This window comes from Corvus brachyrhynchos, unplaced genomic scaffold (genome assembly GCF_000691975.1).
Source record: "Corvus brachyrhynchos isolate BGI_N302 unplaced genomic scaffold, ASM69197v1 scaffold115, whole genome shotgun sequence".
Classification (NCBI taxonomy): Eukaryota; Metazoa; Chordata; class Aves; order Passeriformes; family Corvidae; genus Corvus; species Corvus brachyrhynchos.
In genome coordinates this window covers 6,581,590-6,597,536 of record NW_008239553.1, presented here as the reverse complement: position 1 = coordinate 6,597,536, position 15,947 = coordinate 6,581,590, and the positions used below count along the sequence as shown (strand labels likewise).

At 43.1% G+C, this 15,947-nt stretch overlaps 1 long non-coding RNA gene across 16 annotated transcripts in view; it reads left to right on the top strand.

The window, feature by feature from the left end:
* LOC108448548 overlaps positions 1-15,947 on the top strand; it is a 17,799-nt gene extending 1,852 nt beyond the window's left edge. For 5 of the 16 annotated variants that reach the window (XR_001864468.1, XR_001864464.1, XR_001864462.1 and 2 more), the window contains one exon: positions 15,788-15,947. This is a non-coding gene — a long non-coding RNA (uncharacterized LOC108448548). The other 11 variants (XR_001864456.1, XR_001864460.1, XR_001864459.1 and 8 more) reach the window with 11 other exon arrangements.

Here is a 15,947-nt window from a genome sequence, read left to right as displayed (position 1 = left end):
GGAAGCGGTGTCAGTTTCTCCTGGCTGTTGTCGAGCATCTGAAGAGCCCGGGTTTCTTGTCTGCTTTCTCTGGAGGTGCTGTCAGGAGATGTTTACTTGCTTTGTGGTAACTTGTTAGCTTTCCTCTCCTCTCAACTTGCAGTTCTCTATGTCATTCACCTGTTGCATCCTGTCAACCCAGGTCGCGAGTTTTCCAGGACAGAAACTTGTCTGTCAGTTTGCATGGTGCTGTTAAAAGGTAACTTTGCTTACGTTGGTGGCTACTCTTCATTGTGCCATTTCACCGACGCTTATGGTGCTAAGGTCCACAGATCTGTTAAGACAGGATTTTGTTACAGGCCGGAAGCAAACCTTGGATCTTCGGTGATAGAGAAATGCTTTGTCTCCTCAGACTTGCTTCCCTTCTTTTCTTTTTCCTAAAGGGATAGCTGGGCCCTTCCCTGCAAGGCTTTTTTGAGGGAGTCTCCAACACTGAGTCATGTTTCTGACTAACAGTTTGGATCGCTGTGTCAGACAGTTTCTGGCTATGACTGCAGGTTATGTTTGTCTGTAGGGAAGAGTCCTTTCAGATCTGCTTCTTGTTCCAAGGTTCATGGAGTTGATCTTCTGTTCCTGGGTGTCAGAGAGAAGGCTATACCTGAGGATATTCCTTAAATTTTAATTATGGAAGCAAAAACTGTTTGGAAACTTCAGCCAGTTGTTGCTGACCTCAACCCTTCTATTATTTGGGCTGTGGAAAGAGGGCATTGGACATGGTACACATTGTGCCAGGGTGAGGTGGAGGTTTGTCTTGCTAGACTTCTTTGCCATCATACCTGTGGCGTATTCACCAGAAGATACCTCTGTTGCAAGGCTTGTAAGGGCAGACTGACCGTGTGGCTTCCTGGTGTGACCCCTTTTTGAAATCTAGCACTTCTTTCTCACACATGCGTATGCCCATACATCCTTTTTCATACAGGAACGCCAGCTTTTGCAGGAGAAAAACCAGAGTGAAAATACTTAACAACTTTCTCCCAGACCCCCAAAATAAAAGGTGGGGGAAAAAAACCTAAACCAGCCTGAGTGGGGACAGAAAATGGGTCATTGTGGAGCTGCATGGGAGTTCTGTAGCTGCTGGAGGAAACTTGCACTCGTGTTGTGCAACACTCGTGTTATGAAGGGATGCAGGGAGAAGTACCACAGCAGGGACTATATATATATATATAAATTGCCTAATCTAAAAAAAATAGGGACAGGAAACTTTTATCACAGAATTAGTGTGTCCTGGCAGTGTGCCTGGGGTTGCCGTCGCTTGCTGTTTCCAGTTACTGCTGCTGCAGCTCCCTGTGCCTTGTCAGCATGTTTCCCTCACCAGCTGGCTGTGCAGGAAGGCAGGCGGAGGCTGTGCAGGACGGGCATGCAGCCGTACAAATGCAGAGCAGGAGTTTGCTGCCTTAGCCCTGTCTTACACCTGCAGGAAGAGTCGTGTTTCCAGTGTGTTAAAGTGCATTTGATTGCTATGACTTTCTTTTCCTTTCTATTGGATTAATCCTCGCAACTCTGCATGCTTGTTCTGAGGTAAACAGAAGAATTAATATTTTGCTGTTGTTAAATGTTTGATCAGTTGGTGATGGTCTCAGATCTCAGAAGTATCTCTCTTATAATCAGATCTGGTCTGTGATTGTATGGCTGTCAAAATGGACAGTTTTCAAAATTTCAAGTTTTGATTTTAAAATCTTTAATTATTGCTGTTTTTCAGAAGTGATCCCATCTGCCTAAGGAAGAGTATAGAATATAATGTGCTTTGTCTTGGGTGCATTGAAGGATGATCCTGCTTTCTGCTCTGGAAGCAGCTGCTGTGAAAGTGTCATTGTTGCAGATGTGTGGGTCTTTGCATGTTGAATAGGAAAGCTTATCAGATTGTCACTCTCCCTTTTTTTCCTCCCCCACAAAGTAATGAGATTCACACACCTGACAGTCTTGGAAAAAAATTAGTCTTCCAGAACTGTCAGAGGTGATCCTGTCCATGGTGGTGGGGGTGGAACCTACATGATTTTTTAGGCCTGTTCCAATCCAAACCATTTTATGATTCTGTACAAAGATACCTTGTTTAATTGGGGGAGAATGTTCTGCTGATCTGCTGTAGGATGTGTTAACTTGTTTTCCTTACAGCGTAATAACTTAGGAAGGCAGAGCCACATTCTCTTGCTGTGGAAATTCTCTTGGTGGGAAGGAACTTCATCCTGGGAGGGAATTCAGGGGAGTGCTTCTTTCTGATAGGTACAGGTCTGCATTAAGGCTGTAAACAGGTTGAACTTGGTCATTAGACCATACTTCTGCTAGTACACAACTATGATGTTTGACTTAGCATTTTCATTGTAGTTACTTTAGGTTTGAGAGATGTTTATAATATTGTTCAATTAAAAGAGGCTGCCCATGTTCAGTCAGACCTTAAAAATTTATCAGTTACAAATGGTACAATGTCTTCCTTTAGCACTCCTGTGTCAGTTTTGTTGTGTGACTTTCTGCTCAGGACCAAATACTTTTTTTTCCTTATTTGGAACATAGATTCCTTTCTTGTGTTCCCACTAAAAGGGAGACACCTCTCAAGGTAGTGTAACTTGTACTTTTATACCTGGAGATCTCAAAACCAGATTTCCTGTAAAGCAAAATTACTTGGTTTATGGAGTGTCAAAAAGAAAATGTTAATGTGATTTACATAATTTTGGTGTAATATTATAAATCACTTTGAAGTATGCCCTGTCAAGCTCTTAACAATCTTATTTGGGGAGGACAAAGGTTAACTAAGGTAGTGCACAGAGGAGAGCAGAGCATTGCAGACCTTCCCAGTAGGTTTAAGGAGGGGAAAAGATAAATGTTTATTTAGTAAGAAGCTGGTGAAGAAATGAAGAGAAAATGTTAAAGAATGAGAAATCTAGTTCTTGTTTTGAGCAGACCCGAACTAGTGCCTGTGAGGATTAAGTAGGAGAACTACCTCGTGGGATGTGAGAATTGAAGCAATTTAAAAGCTGGGCTGCAGAGTCAGGTTGTATTGTGTACTCATAGAAACCTCTCCGAGATGTAAATAAGATGTTAGTTGAGTATCAGACTGATTGCTAAAGCACATGACTGACAGGAGAGTAGGTGTCTCCTGGCATGTAAGGCTTTCTAGTTTGTTTAAAGGTTTAAAAAAATATTGGCAAATATGCTCATAAAATTTCTTGAAATAAGCAGGGGTTGGAAGTTGTATCCTCTCTCCCTCCCGGGAGCAGGGCAGTGTTGGCCCATTGGTCCCACTGCAGCTATGAGGCAAACAAGGTCTATTGGTTTAAATCAAGACTTCTCACTTGCTGATAGAAATCATGATTAAAGTTAGTGATTTAAATAATTCATTTAAACTTCATGTTGCATTTGATAATTTCTTAAAAGGCAGCTTTAGTCTAATCAGTTAGGCTCATCTATTACTGCTTCTTACCAAACAGGACCATACTGTGTATCCAATTATGCTATTATATCACAGTAAGTATTTACATTACAAAGCGGTCAGCTGTATTTACTGGGTGAATTTCTTTCCTCATGACTTATACAAAACTGCATTTGAATAAAAAGGTCAAATGAAATATGCACTTTCTTATAATTCTACTATAATCAGACAAATCATGCACTGGATACATAAGAGAAAATATGCTTGTTGTAGCGTGCTATTAAATGATTGATTCTATCACGGTAGTGTTATCTGTACGTAGCAGAATGAACTGGTTGGTTTTGGTAATTGTCTCTTTTCAGATCTTAGAATGAGCATAACTCATCATCCCGGAGATTGTAAGAGAGAGATATCTCCCACCTGTTTTATGCTGCCTCCACCAGCTTTGAGTGAACTGAACTAATTTAATAAGTGAATTGGAGAAACTAATCTTTCTGCCCCCCTTTTTTAAGAAAGATTTGTTTTGTACTTCAGTGGCTTCTGTGGACTTAGTGACTTTCTTGAGTTTAGGAATTAGACTTTTTAGACATTTTCCAGTAGCCATGTCCTGCTTGAATAGGGGTGCATGTGTTTGTTTAAATGGTTGTTTTAGACTTCGTCACAGATTACCATTAACTTAGAAAATAAATTGCACAAATATAATTTTAAAAGCTGTATGTAAAACCCATTTAAAGGAACATGTTTGGAATTTAAGTAGTCTCATCTAGAGCTCTTATGAAATGAGGGCAAACAGGTAGGCTTCTGTAACAGCTCTGTAGTGTATCTTGGTTGCCAGGGACATACATGCAGAAATGTGCCAGCCCCCAAAGGACTCCACATGCCTTGCCAGGGATTTTTGCTGGAGGATTTCACAGTCAGGCTGTCAGGTAGGCACACGTAGCGGCTTTTTGCGCGCATACCGGCAGAAACTCACATGCAGCTTTGTGTGGGCACGTGAACTTGCACTGGAGCAGCCTTTGAGGCTTGCTGTGGTGGTGCATGCCTTGACATGCAGGCACACATGCACACTCAGTCCTGTGGGCAGCCCTCAGCAGCGTGCATTGGCTTGCATGAGAAGTGCCACCGAGGCAGGGCAGCTCAGCCAGCTGCAAGCTCCAAGAGTAGGAGGAGAAGCTGTCACCTGGCCCTCAAACAACTTTGTGGTTCCACTCTTCTGATTGAATGCTTCCCACCTTTGGCCATTGTGTGCAGGAAAGGAATAATATGCTGATTTCTGTGAAAGGGCCAGGAAGAAATTCAAAAGATGGCTTTTGTGTTTACAGCTGGTGAGGTGGACATTCTCAGATACCTGCATGTCTGGACAGGAAGTCCCAGGTAAGGATATAATTTAAGATCCATATAGCATGTGGACAGGCAAGGTTGCACTAATGCACCTTTAAGGAAGGTGTCAGAACCCCTTCCTTAACAAAGGAAGAGGGAACTTTGGTTGTGAGGAGTGTTTTAAAATGAAAAATAAAAATTTAAAATGCAAGATATAAAATAACTATGGATCATACAATGTAGTCTCTGTTATTTGTGTGTGTCTGAAAAGCAGGGACATAGCTCTCTGTCCTGCATGGGACTGAAGAAAAATTTTTCCTTGGTCTGCAGAAAGCTCCCAAGCTGCTGTTTGTTCTTCTAGAAATGGAACAGGAGTGGAGAAAGGAGAAACCTTTGCCTGAAGAAAGTATGAATTTTCTCCCTATCAACTGTGCTTTAAGGGCATTTTCTAAAGTGCTGCTTTTAAGCAGCAGAACTTGGGGTGAGGGCTGAAGAAAAAAACAAGAAGAGACTGCAGGCTTTGTTCTCCCTTGTTTCAGTATCATCTCCCGCTGCTACTCCCTGATACTTGCTCTGGGTGGTGCCTTTAGCAGTGTCCCAGAATCAGTGGGCCATCCACACCCTTCTTACTTGACACAAGGATCAAAATAAGAAATGGAGCCATTTTTTGGCTTAGTCCCATTGCCTACTCCCACACGCTCATACACGTGCTGTATTTTGCAGCCCTGATCTTGGATTTGCATTTATTTCTGAGAAGTCAAGGTGATAGGAGCACTCTGAGAGGATAATGTTTGCGTGCTGGCTTTGTGCAGACCTTGCTGGATCATCAGTCTTTGCAGGATCACAGGCTTCTCATTTGTCCATGGGTGATGTGTGATGGCTTCCTTCTTGTGGCACGGTTGTACCAGAGTTGGGGATAATAGACTGTACTCCTTGCAGCAGGATACTTGTGACAAACTGAGATGGTCTGATGGTTATGTTCTTTTGCATTTTTCTGTTAGAGCCTTTATGCAGACTATCAGTCTGTTCTGTGCTGTGTTGTTGGGGCAATAGGAAAACATTGGTCTGTTAGCACCTCTGGTCTCTTTGTGCCTTCATAGGGCTCTTTCTGCATGGATGAGGGTGAGGCCTGGGTGCTTGGAGACAACCTGTGAGGAGAGTCAGTGGCTCTGTTTTCCCATCTGGTGGGTGTGCCGTGAGTGCAGCCATTTCACTGGCTGGTGTTTGAGCGGTGGACTCTGTCTGGCTCTGGACTATTTTCCAGCTGAGTATTTGTGGTGATGTCAGGCAGTGTGAGAAGGGAACATGACTTGGCAGGACAAAGTCTGCAGAAAGTTCAGCTCCACATTTGGCCAAGAGCCTCGAAGGGAATGAGATCTACACACACATTCTGCTATACAGCCTGTCACACGCCCCCTCACATGCTCCCTTCCTGTCACACAGATCTTTCTCTCACTTTCAGACCTTTAACCCTTCCCTCCTAGCTTCTGCCTGGTGGGTTTATAAAATTCAGAAAAGTCCTCCTTATTTTGTTGATACTGTACCTTGTGAGGGTTCAGTTCCAATGACCCCAAAGCAGAAATAGCCCATAGAGGCCAGAATCCAGAAGAGTTGTCAAAAGCAGGGCAAGTTTACTTTGCAACAAAGCTCTTAATAGTCCTTTATTCTGACCTGCACCCCTCTGCCAGTCTTCACTCTGTGTCTTGGCTGCTCTTCTGATCTCCTTTATTGCTCTGCTGCAGTCTTCTGGCTGATTTAGGTTTGGATATGTACATCTGCAACCCTGCCTCTCTCGTCCTGCTCTTCTAAGAGCAGTATTAGCAAAACCTGTCAAAATAGATCCCTGATGATGGTTGAGTGGGGAATAGAGTAATAGTCAAGCTTACTCTGAAGCAGTTTAAAACTCTGTTCCAGTATCCCTCTGATGTGTTCTTTATTATGGATATTTCTGTAGTACTGTAGTTTCTTCCTGACCTCTGTGCTACATCTAAGGATGATACTTCTATGAATGGGAATTGGTGCTTTTCCCCTACTGCCCTGAAGGGAATCTTAATGAGTTTCCTAATTGTTTTGCAATCCAGTACTGTATTTCTGGTTTGCCTGTGAACGGTAGTATTTGTTTTGATTGATGCTTTTGGGTGGAATGGAGCTTGGATACGAAGTGTTATATAGAGACATTATTAAGAGGCTGTTTTCTAGAAACAATCTTGTATCAGTTATGGTGATGTGCAGCATGCTGATGGAAGTACTCCTGGGGTGGGAGGAAAGGAGGAAGTCAGAAAAATGAACAAACAATTTTATTGTAAGCAGCTCTTCTCTTCTGTTCTTTCCTCTTTTGCCTCTATTCTTCATGTTCTCTAGTGTCATAGCTGGTAGAGGATGGAGAAGACCAGTTTGAAAGAGAAGGTGGTCTGGACAAGGGATAGGAGTTGAGGGCTTCTAAGTTCTCTTTTTGTTTCTCTTTTTGGCTTTGCTGTGATGTATCCTGTGGCTTTATGTGTCTTTTGTCATCTTATCTTCCTGATAAAATGGTATAGCTGCTTCTTATTTGCCTTCATCTGTTTTAGTAGCTCAGTGCTGTGAATGGACTGTGCCGTGTTCCTGCTCAGAGGAGTCAACAGCAGTTTGAGGTTCTGTGTTGAAGAGATGCTCTGAGACAGCCTGGGGAGCTGAGGAGATTTCCCTTTCGTGACGTCAGCTGATAAAGGTGCTTGGCTAGAATAGGCATGGATCATGAAGTATTGTTCCCTTACTGCATAGTTGAGATGAAATAATTTTTTAAGGAAACAGGTAAAAAAAAATCAGTATGTGGGATTATTTATCATTATCATTTTCTACCTGCAGAAAAAAGGTCTGCAGTGTTCTTTTCTAGACTTAATCTAGTTGCATCTCCACTACCAGCATGTTATTTTGAGTATTGATTCTTGCTTCTCTCATTTTTTCTTTTTTTCTTTTTAGTTCTGATCTCTTGCTTCAGGTTGGAAATAGCATTGGGATGACTTCTCAGATCTGCTGTGAGTCAGACTCATGTTTCCCTGAAGCAGGGCTATAACATCTGTGGGACTAAGGGTCATAAAGGAGGAATGTATGATCCGTGGTGAAGATTTTGGCTGTAATGTGGTGCTCCAAAGAAGGTCCACAATTATTGAGGAGAGAGGCTTCTGTAATTCTGCCCACTCCCTTCCAACTTCTATGCAAGCCCATTTAAAAAAACCCAGCTTTTCGGACCTAGTTGTTTATTGTCATGGCTTCTGATCTCAGTGATACTGAGTATTATTTCTTGTCTCTTTTAAACTCTGTTCTCTGGGAAGACAAAGGAAACTCTGGGTTGTAAAACTGTGGCTTCAAAGAATGCCTGACTGTTATGTTTTGCTGTGTATAATTGTGCAGGACAAGATATTGATGGCTGAGTAAATATAGAGAAGGCGCCCAGAAAGAAACTGAGTCTGTGGTCCTGATTTCCATGATGTCATGCAGTGGCATTTATAAAGAAACCGAGGTGGTGGGGTCAGATTGCATTTTTGGCCTACAAGTTGGATATAATGAGCTGCAAACATTTCAACTTTAGTTTTCCAAACTGAAGGGGGATTTTGTTAGTAAGCAGATTCTTTTATAGTAGGAAGTTTTGTTGGTTGCTTGAAAACTTTTCACATTTGATTTTATTCTTTTTTTTTTTTTTGGTTGGTCATGTGTGTATCAGGTGCTGTAGTTAGAAATGTGAAGGAATGACAGTGTTAGCCAATACAGGGGCCCTAGAAAGAAAAACAGACATGCAAACCAAAACCACCTTTGCATGGATACATTTAGATGTGCAGGAGGAAAAGACTTACTGCTAGGATAGCTAAATTTGCTTGGAGAAATTGAGTGCTACTGGCAAAAGAATATTGTTCCCTATTCAAAGTGAATTTCCTCAGGGAAAAATTGCTATTGTAGTTGATGCTGACAAATTCTGTGGACAAGGCCCCTGGCTGGATTCCCTCCCTTCCCCTTCCCAAGAAGTGGCACAAAGCTGCTCTTTGCTTTTCTGCTAGCAGGAGGGGGCAGCTGCTCTGCTTTGAGTGTTTCATCCTCCTGGGAGGAGAATAGATGGGATTTTTCCTACAGGAAAAATCAGAGACTCAGTCGTGCTTCCTGCCATCTGAAGGTCGGTGCTGATAATGGTGTTGAGCTGTCAGTCCTAGCCAGACACGGGGGATTACTGCAGTTCAGCTACAGACATCAAGTTCTGCTCATGTTCATCCCTGTGGGTGCTGCAGAAGTTGGTGTCCCTCTAAAGTGGCTGTGCTCTGTCCCCTCCCCATGTTGTGACACTGGCTTCTCAGCTCACCTGGCCAGACAGAACTGAGAAGGGGTGACTTGTGATTTTACAGGATGGCTTGGAGGGGAGGGTAAGATGGACGGATGCTGCTACTGTCACATCTTCCTTGCTGTAAACCTGTGCATGCCCTGGTTTTGGCCATTCCTGAGGTGGCTGTACTCTAGGTTAGTCAGAAGCTTGAAAGCTGAGGTGACAGTAGAAAGCCCAGCAAGGCTAGAGATTTTTTTTACCCAGATCAGGACTGTGTTGTTTTCCAGAGTTCAAAGGAACTTGTGTCAATGGCCTTTTAAAGGACTTTTGTGGCAGCAAGGTGATATCACTCGTTACTCATTTCCAGTTCATTAACCAAGCAAAATTCTTATCTTCTTACCATAATCACTCCCTCCCTCTCCCTGTTTCCCTCCCCTCTCTCTCTTCGCTTCCCTCTTCTTCTCCCTCTTCCCCTATCCTCTTGTCTGCCTCTTTCTGTCTCCCTTTGTCAGAGGGACTAATACTTCCTTGCAAACAGGAAGAGAGGCGAGAGCAGCCCTGTGTGCAGTGTGAATGAACTCCAGTAACCCCATCTCCTTTCTCTTCCAATCAGTTGCAGAACCAAGGACATCTGGCAGTTGGGAGAGAGGGAGGGAGGAAAAATAAAGGCACAGCCCATTTCAGGATCTTACCCACCCTGGAAGTAGTCACACGTATGCTCTCTTTTCTTCTTGCTCCTTGTATTGACATGGCTCTCTTTGATCAGGCAGAAACCAAGAGTTGAAGGGCAGGGCAAAGCCAAAACCCCAGCCTTTGCCAGGCAAGATATAATGAGAGGCAGGTGAGAGAGCAGGGAGCCTCTGCTGCTGGATGAGGCATGTGAGCAGGAGAGCTGACTTGCAAAACAGTTGCTGTTAGGGGTGAGCTCTGCAGAGCCTGTAGTTTCCTGGGTGGGATGCAGTCAGCACATTCTGTCGTCATCCGATTTAAAATTTGGGAAGCCATATTTCCAAAATGAGGGAGTCTGCAGGTTCTGCAGGAAAGAAACAAATCTTGTACTCTGCAGATGGTAGACAAGGAACAAGTTTGGTTGTTTGGACTTTTTAGCAAGCAGAAGTACTTTGGGCTTATTCTGCCCTGATTTATTGCATTATGTGGTCATACAGTTGTGCCTTAAGATTCTAATTCACTTTGCTAACCCATTTGTTCACTTGTTTCAGTCCTGTATTCCTTCTTGCCTGATGTGGGGTGAAACTGTCTTGGAACTTCTGTTGCTTCCATTATTTATAATAATAGATACTCTCCACCCATGGAATAGCTAAGTTGTATTGAGTTCAGATTCAGAAATGTCCATAGAACTCTTTGCATTTTGGTTGTAATTATAAGGTCTAGTTCTGGAAGGAAAGTTATGGAGACTTCCAGTCTCCCAGTACTCAGCTTTAGGGTGTTTTTCTGTAACAGCCAGACTTTTCCTGTCTCAGTGCTCTTTTAGGCATAGCGTCTTTCAGAGTTACACCTTCCTTCTTTTCCCAGTACTCTTTCAACCAAGTGACATACATTTGTTTATTTTAATCTTTTCAGTTGTTAGTCACTTCTGCTGTTCTCTGAACTTTGCTGTGGTTTCCATACCTGACCTGGGTAGGAGACAGCATGCCTTGTGTTGAGACCAAACTAAACCCAGTGAGAGCTGGATGCTGCAGTGAGCCCACTTCAAAGGGAGAGACAAATGCCTGGGCAAAGGCCATGCCAGCAGTCAGCAAAGTTATGGATAATAAAGGAGTTGGTCAGCAGCAGGAGTAAAACCCAGAGTAAGGTGGGGGATAGGGGGAGGCAGGATCTGAAACTCAGAGCTAGGGAGGGAGAGGTGGCAATTAAGACCCTTAACTTGAGGGCAAGAGACCAGAATGCAGCTGTGCAGCTGGGAGTGACCTGTAGGACTTTTCTGCATAATTGTCAGTGGTGGCAACAACTTAAAAGGCTCACAGAGCAGTGCTACAGTCTTCAGCTGCTCATGGTCAGATGAAGTTTAGCTGGACAGCAAATGAAAGCGATCAGGAGCTTTTCTTTATCAGCTTGGCACTGACGGTGGATTGCAAACTGTTTCCAGTTTGTGGTTACCTTTATGCTTCTGGGAGATTAAAATGGATAATGCGATTTCGAACAGTGTCCCTGCAGTTCTCTGAGAGAGGGCTTTACAGCAGGGACACTGGGCTAGTCTGTTCCCTGAGAGTTGCAGATCTGTTTTTTTCCATTCTCTGTAAACATACTGTTCAAAATCATTCTTTACACTATCCTGTTGCACTGCTTTTCACATTTTGCATTTTCATGGTTTGTCCCTCCCATTGTCAAGGTTATTATTTTTCCACATGAGTTTTGACAGTTTTCACATGTAATATTACTTCATTTTCAAAGCGACAGATTCATTTTCTGTCTTGGAAGGTACAGGGTATCTTTTTCAACCTTTTCCTAATTGAAACCTGTTATATGTATACTTCTGCCTCACTCATAGACCTGCTATCTGTTTCAGCGTTTCTTGAGAAATATGATGATGTAGAGGGAAGGAAGAAGAATGAGCCAACATGAGCTGGGAATAATCTTTGTTTCTTTGAGTCAGCTACAGGGTAGTACCAAGTTCCTAGGGAAGAGTTGTGAAAACACACTGGCTGCTGCACCAGACACAGTATAGCAAGAACATTAGGTCACAAAATATGGTTATTCTGTGTGAAAGGATTGGAACAGTGGTGCCTCTCAAGGGGCTTAGTTCTCTGCTGGTGCTGTAGAGTCATGTGAAATCTCGGTCTAACAGGTAGGGTTTTTTTCTTGGCAATTTGGATCTGCAGCCAGCATTTGATACCCAAGGTAGCGTCATCACTGTGTAAGTTGTGCATTTAGGTTTCAGCAGAGGTCATTATGCACTGCCCTGGGCCCAGCTTTCAGAGATAAATGCTAGCACCCAATGTGAATCTGTATTGCGTGTCAGAACACATTAGAAGCCAAAATGCCAAATTATATCCCTGCTTTAGTTACCTCTGGAAGATAGCCCTTCCTGTCAGATGCATTTGTTCACCAACAGCCTATTAAGGCCCATGCACAGAGGTGCAGTCCTGTTGACACACAGTGAGCACAGTCATGTTGGCATATGTACACAAATGTGAGGTCTCTTCTGCTGATGCTGACATGCTGCAGAGTGCATGCTTGTGATTCATTAGAGAACTGAAACATAGCTATATATTTTTGCCTTGGCAGAAACTGTAGGATACTGTAATTTACAGGGCCAGGGCTGTGATGAATAAATCCTGTTTTGAAGGATCACAGAGACGTAAACAAACTTCCTAAAAAGCTACTCTTTCCTCTGAGCGTCCATTATTTGGAGGTAAAGGGCTTGTTGTACTAGTCCTCTGATTATTCATGTATTACACAGTACAGTTTCTTCAGAGATATGCTTGCATCTGGTCTGGTGCCTGATCCTTAAACTCCTCACAGAAAGCACCAAAGTAGGAATACAAGGGAGAAGACAGCACTGTCTAGCAGAAGTGTCGCAGTAACTGCATCTGGCTCATTTGGTTTCTTTATGAGCTGTGCTGCCCAATGGTATCTCCTTTACTTGTCCTCAGTGAATGTGGCACAATAGTTTGGTATATTCTGTAGTTTAGTCTGTTGATGACAGGTCAGATCAAAGTCTTCCAGAAGAATATGTAAGTGCTTCAGCTGACTTAGAAGAGGACTCAACTGAGGGAGTGGGATGAGACTGTTGCTGGAGGAAGAGATGAATGTTTCTGGCCTTTAGCATGAGGTGCAAGAGCCTTTAGTCTCTGAAAAAAGCAGTGCCTTGTTGTAAGAGTGCTGACCTGGAGATCATCTGAGTTGTTCTGTTGCCTCAGGAAAGAAGGGGAGATGGAAGAAATGGAGTAGGATGAAGCTGATGGCAACACATTTCAGAAGTGTTCAGCGTCGTATTTGAGACATGGGTGGCAAGGGCTGGCAGAAATTTGTTTCCATCAGCCTTTCGTCTCTACATGTTTCCTCATGTATGTCTGCTCACCAGGTTACTCTGTTCAGGATGCTGCATTAGAGAGAAGTGATTGCTTCATCTTTAGTCACATGGCCAGTCCTGGTTTCTAAAACTGAAGAAGCTGAAACAGACAGTGGGAGGCAGCACAGCAGACTGTGTCAAGACAGTGTTTCCTCTTGCTGTTATGGCTTCCATCACCTTTCTGCATTTTTGGTTGAAGTGGTGGTGCAAATTGGAAGGTGTGAATCTCTAATAATGTGATTATTAGTACAAAAGTAGACAAGATTTTTAGTCGTGTAAAAACAATCCTCATGCATTTCTGTGAAAACTAAGTCTCAGGCCTAGTTGTACAGCCTCTCACTTGTGTGCATGTGAGGAAAATGCTCTTTAGGCTTCTTTACCTAGCACCAGAGTGCTGCTGTTCATGTCAGTTTTCCACAGCCTGCAACTGTTACTGCACCTGCACAAAAACCCCAAAAACGCTCTGTCTTACCAGTACAGAAGACAAGTAATCTTTTCTATCTGGCCCATTCTTCTTTTGGGAAGGTTGGAGGCTGGTGCATGAAACAGGAACACATTGGGTAATTCTACAGCACAGATAGCGGCTTATCAGTTGTCATGTCCTGGATGTGCACGTGGATTTATATTCCCCTCCCTCTTGGTAGCTTGCAGTCTCTCAGACACTCCCCTTTGGGCTCCAGATGTCTTGCTGAAAGCAGGTTTCACTCTTGCAATGTCAGTCATTGTTGTGCAGATCACACAGTTTTGAAATCCCATCAGACTGTACCCTCCTCTTGTTTTCTGGAATAAGTTTCAGTTGTGGCTGGGATGCACTAAGAATGGGTCACTGAACTGAGGGCCTGGGCCTGAGCACTATCACTCAATCCCTCAGCCAGGGGATCAAAAATTGCTGCAGTAGTGCTGCTGGTGATTCATTCTGCACAATAATTAATCTTTGAGTGAGTCTTTTGCGTGGTTTGAAGGAATGTGGAGATGCAGAGGCTTACGCTTAGCTTTCTTGTTTCATGCCCAAACATGTCCAGAGAAACCTGTATCGGCATCGGTGAGGAGCTTACATAGGACTAGGAACAGAAGTTGGCTTTTGATTTGTTACACTAAAGTTCTCATCTCCATCTGATGCTCTATGCTGCTTGCACAAGGTTTTCAGATTCTGCAAGATTTCCTGGGGAGACTTTTTTAAAAAAAAGTTGGTTGTGGTAGCCACATTGTTCCTTTGAGGACCATGAGTTTCTTTGAATTGGTTGCAAATCACATTGGTTAGGTTGTAGTCTCCCATAGTAGGACTTCTTTCTGTCTGTAGTTTTAAGTTTCATATTTGCTTGTCCCTCCTTTTATCCTAGATATTCTGTTTCTCCTGCTCCCTCAGGGAAGGGAGCTTTGAATTCCTGATGGAGACTGAGGCTGTGTTTACAACGGTCACGTGAATTAATGTGCCCTGTGGATTTTAACACCTGCATCTACAGTGTAATTGGAGATGACAGGAGCTCAGCAGGCCTGACAGTGTGACTTGTTTTTATACTTGATGCCTGTTTCAGAGTACTGGGAGGGGATTAGTGTGTGGAAGCATTGCTTTCATCTTTGTTTCTGACATCTTAAGAAAAGTTGCGTGATCTGGTCCAAATATCCAGGAGGAAAGAAGGGACCTGGGACAGTGGTTCTCTGCCTCTTCGTGGTCAGCACTACAGTGTGTGAGGCATGCCCCTGCTTGCCTGATGCTCTTGTATCTGGGCTGCTTCAGAGCTTTCTGTCACCTGTCTTTCAGGACTGATAGGCTTCCAGTCCTGAGCTCAGTCACTCAGACTGGTACAGGCCTTTCACGTAGCTGCTTTTTAAATCAGTTAATCTCTTTAGCTTGCATTGGTAAATCACTGAGTTTAGATCAACTGATGTTCAATCAGATTAGGAAGTGTTTACATGAACAATTTGCATCAGTTTCACTGAATCTGTGTGATCAAGTTGGGTCTTTTTCTGTGCAGGTGGGGCTTTTTGGAAAAAAGTGGTTGGATTTGCTTTCCAGTTTCAGGTTCTGTAGTGGAGTCAGGACTGTAAAATGACGATGCTTTTCCGTATGGTTTCCACATTCCAAAAAAGGGTGTCCTGAGAAGGCTGGTGAATCCATTTCCTGAGAATGGTATCATTGCCATTTCCCATAGATAGGATGTTGGCTTTCAATTTCTTACTGTAGGTGAGGGGAGGATTTGTCATCCTTATTTTTGATGCATCATCAACCTTTGTCACAGTCTTTGGCTACTGATAGTAAGAGGGAAATCTGATGTTTTGTAGTCTGCTAAATAATTATATGAAAAATCTCTTTTCCAATTGTTTATATGCTCTGCAACACTTGCACCAAAATTCAGGGCAGCTGGCAGCACTGAGCTATTTGTTACTGAGAGCTTTAACAAAGGCCACTGGTTATAATGCCAGGAATTTCCCTCTTACACACTTGGACAGATCAGGGATGAAATGCACTTTTAGTGTTAGCAGTAATGAAGACTTGTCCTGCTTTGATAAATCTGTTGGCAATGAAAGAATAGTTTTGCACCTGGATATGCTTGTCTTGTACCTTTTACCACAGTTTGTTAAAATACTGTGTTTCAAGAGTATAAACATTGATAAAACAAAGCTAATTACGGAAACAAAATCTTGAAGCTTGCTTGTGATACAGCTTGTAACAGATTTTGGAAGTTAATAGTCTCAGTAGCTGAACTCTTACCTCTTTTGCATCTGTTTGTTTTTTCCACAGGTACTTCCTGACTTTCAGTAGAAGAGAGAAACTAAGGCCTTTGAAGATAGATGCCTGTGGCCCCTTGCTTGGCAGAAACAATGCTGCAGCAATGAGATTATAGCGAGCCCTTCCTGTGTGGCCTCCATGGGTCCCACTCAACTCAGCACACAGGATCATG